This window comes from Euprymna scolopes, chromosome 40, assembly GCF_053919585.1.
Source record: "Euprymna scolopes isolate OS-2025 chromosome 40, ASM5391958v1, whole genome shotgun sequence".
NCBI lineage: Eukaryota > Metazoa > Mollusca > Cephalopoda > Sepiida > Sepiolidae > Euprymna > Euprymna scolopes.
In genome coordinates this window covers 37,082,549-37,088,209 of record NC_136521.1, presented here as the reverse complement: position 1 = coordinate 37,088,209, position 5,661 = coordinate 37,082,549, and the positions used below count along the sequence as shown (strand labels likewise).

Genomic DNA, 5,661 nt, shown 5'->3' with positions numbered 1-5,661 from the left:
CGCCACTTGCTTTTCCTCTCGGCCTCATGGTGTATTTTTCTCTTCTTTTCTTTTGACCCAAGCTCGCGCACACTTGCTAATTTGCATACTTGATTTAAGGGCTGCTGCTGCTACGATTTTCGCTAGCCACCTACCTTCGACTGCTACGAATTTATTCACACGCGCCAATGCGTGTCCTGTTACAAGAAGGGTATGGAGTAAATGAGTAAAAAAAGAAAGAAAGAAATGTCTTGAACAAACCGTAACTTCCTATCATTTAGATTATCCGTAAGCCTTTAATACTGATTAGAGCTTGGCTTTCGGAAATTATTTAGTATAGCTGTTTTGTTTTACATGGACATTTTTTTATTATTTTCAGCGAATCGAGTTAGTTTTTGCTAAAAGTTGTATTGCTACTGTTTTGTTTTTGTTTTTTTTAAATATATTCAAATGGCTGCTTGATTTGTAGCAGTTTTGTAATTGCATCTATTTTCTTTGGGGTTAGATTGTGTTCACTCTCAGAGTGCTCGATACGTTCTTTAGTAAAATACTTTCTTTCGTTGGAGGTAAAGATGGAGTTGTGTTGATGAGATAGAGTTAGAAGAACACCTGCACCTGCATCAAATAATCATATGATGAAGTACTGTTATCAGGTCTGGGTAGAAGCTTTTAACTGTATCCCTTCATGCCTTGAGAGAAACTTTACAAAAAAAAAATATTCTCTTGGAGTTTGTATTCTTGCTTTGTGTGTGTTTTTTAATGAAAATATACGTCGGTATCGATCCTCTTTTTCGTAAAACCTTTTTTTCACAAATATTAACAACTAGCGCCTGCGCCGCGTCGGTAGATACAACGCCGAGTCAAACACAAAATCAAGTACATTCAACATCAAGTACACTCAATATCGTCTTACCATCAACGCTTACCTTGTAAACTCGGAGTAATAGAAAATCCCATATGCACAAAACAAAATCACTGAAAAAAAAGTACCCTAACTAAGCGTAAGCGTTATGAGTAAACGTTGAATAAAATGATGGTTAAAATTATTACAAACTTGCCAGGATTCGAACCTGGACTCTTCTGATCCGTAGTCAGACGCGTTATACATTGCGCCACAAGTCCTGTACGTATGCCGAAAGATGTTATCGCGACTCTATACAGACAGTGCTAAATTCCGTTGACATGAGGAAGTAACTTTTTCGACAATTGCACGAAACGGTCCCCAACCCCTTATTTCGGGCTTTTTGTGTGACTCGGCATTGTTCGTTATGAATCAGATACAGATAAGGACACTCTAGGGATTCACACTTTTCAGGGAAGAAAATAATTTTTCAATTTGGTGCATCTGTTCGAAAATTTTATTCGTATAGGCACACACACATAAATAAATCATTAAATAAATAAACATTTAGAATTTTATTAATAGTATAGAATACAATAGATATCTCGAAAAAATGAGTCACAGGAAAACCCTAAAAAAAATATCTTAGTGATCTCTGAAGATTGAACTTTCTTTATGATCTACGGACCCACCCTCAAGCCCACGGTTCGCATTCTTGCATGCAATGCAGTTCTAACCCCTCTTTTCCTGAGTAGAGAAAAGGAAACATGTATTTAACAAACGAAAGAAGGCCGCAGTGTAGAGCGACCGAGACATTTTTTGCAAATAACACCCAAAATAAGAATCATTTTCTGATTAATCAAATAATAAAAACATAGTATAAAACTGTCTCCGAAATTTAGGACCTTTCCTCCTCCCTAGTTCACCTTTTTCTTAGAAGAGATGTTGCGTATCTATTTTTGCTTATCTTTATTTTATAATATGTCATCGACTAAGCGTTAGTCTATGCACCTCGCCTATAAAACTTTCGAAAGAAATACTCGTCTACCTTAGCGACCGCCAACAATTTCCTTCACTCTCTGTTTGTGTCTAAAACTAAACCAAAATTCCATGAACAGTTTCCTTCTTGGAACTATCTGACTGTGGAACACAATACCATGAAGCTGCTTTCCTACTGACTATAAAATGGTCGTTTTCAAGTTGAATTATACAAGTTCTTGTTATGCCATTTTGTTTTATAATTTTTTTTTTTTTTACACAGTGATCACCACTTATCAAGGCCCGGAAGCCACTCAGGGATAAGGGTTATTGCAAGTACATTAAGTTAGTGAGGAGATTTGCTGAGGTGTTTACTTAAGGGGGCGGTTCATTAGGAATTTGTTAACATTGGACTTGAAGACATTCAAGTTGTAGTCCGGAGGGAAGCAGGCAGACGGAACAGAGTTCCACAGGCGTGCAGTTCTAAGAAAGAAGCTTTGTTCATGGAATCTGCGTTTTGATTTAGGCACAGATATAGAGTGGGGGAATTATTAATTAAACCCTATCCAAGTTCCATCTTCACAGATCGACACGCTATGTCTCATTGTCTACCTAACATTTACTAAACATTATTCTTGATAGGCCACCGGGCCTTGATAAGCGATGACCCACAACTAAAAACAAAAACCTTGCTCATGGGTATCCGTTGCCGTTTCATTTCAAGAACCAGTGAGGCAACATAATTATATATCTATTTATACATTTGGTGAATCGATTGTACAATAATACTAACATCACTGGTGTATAGCATCACACATCCGTGAATCTTCTGTGGTAATCCCGGTTGTTGGTTGGTTCGTTGTTTTTGTTTTACGGCATATCAACCTTTTTCAGTTTATTTAATGCCGAGTCTAATTATTTTGAGGAACGATTTTTAATGGAGTATATATATATATATATATATATATATATATATATATATATATATATATATATATATTTTAAGTCAGATTCTATTATACCCATAGTTGGGACCCTAACAGGCACTACCACTCCGGGTCAGAGTGCACCTAGGAGCAATGCCAATTAAGGGGGGGGGGGGCTCCACACTCCCCAAGGCCCGCAAGGTGGGGCCTCACCATCGGATATAGTTTTAGGGCATATCCAGGATCAATCTCGGTTGTCTTCAAAGCATGCGCTATTAAATTAGTCTGTTAGAAATATTTATGAAGGCTGGTTCGGTTTTTAAAAGTTTTATTTAAACAGATCAAAAACAGAAAACTGAAATACATGTTAATGAGAGAGAGGAGAGAGAGAGAGAATTGAAAGAAAAACAGCTAACAAATAAATAGTATACCGAATGTTTGTTACATGGACGTCGCCGTCTCGTGTCCGTTTGAGTCAGTTGTCAGTCAGCAAATAGAACGAACTGTTTTCCTGTCCAGAAGTCACGTGATTTCCGAATTTTGCTTTTACCGCCTCATTTTAGGGTTCCCTTATCTGCTCAGCCTTCTTTCGCTGACTAACATTATCACACTAACAGAGATGAAAACCTAAAATTCCTACAGAAATCAGAAGAATGATGGATTAATATTGATCACGTGTATCCGATCGACGTCTTATTTACTAATTTGCATATTGATTTTCCAAGGCGCATCTTATTCATTTACTAATTTTTTTTTCTAATCCAATGAATATGTTCTTTTTTTGTGTGATTTGTGTGATGTCTTTCGGCGGTCAGAGCCCTCCAAGGTCACTGCGGCAAGCGGCCTCCAGTTGGGACGGTATAGGCGGCGTCGAATCAATAGATCGCTGCACCGTTTCGCTGTCCCTCTTTACACAGACAAGCATGTGGCGTAAGCTATTGGATTCACTGCGTCTCATAGCGGTATAACCGGGGATCTGAGGTTCGTCTGGTACAGACTTCAGCCAGGTATCCAGCGCCGACTTGAACGATTCTGTTTTGCAGTTCGTGATCTCTCTGATGTTACGTGGTAGGCAATTGAAGAGCGTAGGACCCCGGGAATTTAAACTCGATTCCCTGAGCTGTCGGATCCAGTTGTCCCTGGCACTGGTTAGGGGTGGTACCACACACCTTCTGCCACGTTTTGAGATATGGTGCTGTATACCAGCGTTGGGCACTTGGTTCTCCATTATACGCCAGGTATAGATGATTGAATATCTTTCTTGCCTGCGTTGAATCGATTTGATATTCAACGTATCCAGCAGTTGCCAATAATTCAATTGACTATAACCAGTTATCTTTCTTAGAAACGACTTCTGGATGGCCTCTAATGCTTGAATATGACCTTTTCTGTCCGGAGTCCACAGCTGACAACAGTATTGTTACATATTGTTCTATTTACGAACATTTTTATATGGTTATTCCAAAATTAGAATTCAGCTTCCTCACTTTCTCTACATCTGTCTACGTTTCTTCTCAGCTTGATTTCCTTCTTCTTTTTCAGATCGCGAAAGATTTTTCATCCTCGACCGCCCAAAACCAACAGAGATTAGACCATTTTCGTGATATTACGGTCCCTGTTGATTTTGCGATGGGAGTTTAATTCTGTGCAGTTCTAGGAGGCCCCCTCTCGCACGCTTTACCTTATCTCTTGGAGAAAGGGATTAGTTTATTGCTAATAACCTGAGGCGCCCTTACCGGCGCCCTTTTTGCAGATTAGAGAGCCCCGTTTCGGGGGTGCTGACTTCTCAATCCTGCTTTCCGACCCTGGCGTCCAAGTTCTTTCAGTGGTAGAGAACTAAACAAACCCTTCTTCTGTTATCTCTCTACGCTTCCTTTTCTCCTCCCCCTCCTCCTCCTCATTATCATCTTTTTTTTTCCACCTGTTACTTCTTCATTAACTGCTTTATTCTTTTCCTTTTCTGTTACTCTTTCTTCGTATATATGCCTACGTTTATTCTTTATCAAATTTTACTTCAGCCTCCTGAAAGTCTTCTTCATCTGTATCTTCTTATTCTTATTATTATTCTTGTTGTCAATAACTGCTACTACTACTACTACTACTACTACTACTACTACTACTACTTATTCTTATTCTTGCTGTCTACTACTACTACTACTACTACTACATTTTGAACATCATCAATATATCTTCCCTTTCTATAATAAATAAGCAACCTAGCAAACACTCAATCACACACACACCAACGAACACACGCAGACACACAGATACGCGTACACACGTGTATATATGTATATATATATTACAGTTTTATCTGCTTAGTTACAATTGTTTCGATTACCGAATCGTATCAACGAGACGACAATTCCATCACCCTTTACAGATAAAAAACACTTTTTCCGCAAATTCTAATGAAATTGTCGTATCGTTGATACGATTCGGTAACCGAAACATGTGTAACTAAACAGATAAAACGGTAATAAAAAACAAGCTCAATAAATCATAATAAGTGATAGAGCTTAAATATAATGTAAAATAAAAATCTTGATATTGAAAAATGTATTCAAATTTTCAAAAAAGAAAAGGAAAGGAAGTGTTTTTTTTTTTTACACTTCTCTCTTTCCTGATGCTCTTTCCTGAAGCTCCGTTTTACCCTGGACATTTATATTTATATTTATATTTATATTTCCATATTGATTACCTCTGGATTTAAACAGGCTGATTTCGCATTTTCTTGCACTGGATTTATCGTCTTTCCCATTGGATCTTTATCATATCCGTTTTCTCCATTTTCCCCATTTCTTGCGTTCCCAATCTCTTTGAAACCCTAAAAACTGTCTAAAAATGTTAAATGACTTCTTTGGCGCAAATATAATACATTCCATATTTTTTTGTTTCATGTGATGAAAAATTTATTGTATATTTTGCAAACATCTT

At 37.7% G+C, this 5,661-nt stretch overlaps 1 non-coding gene across 1 annotated transcript; it reads right to left on the bottom strand.

Moving 5' to 3' along the window:
- Nucleotides 1-1,028: 1,028 nt before the first annotated feature.
- Nucleotides 1,029-1,101, bottom strand: Trnar-acg (transfer RNA arginine (anticodon ACG)). The gene has a single exon. It is a non-coding gene; the product is annotated as a tRNA-Arg (tRNA).
- Between the last annotated feature and the right edge of the window lie 4,560 nt (nt 1,102-5,661).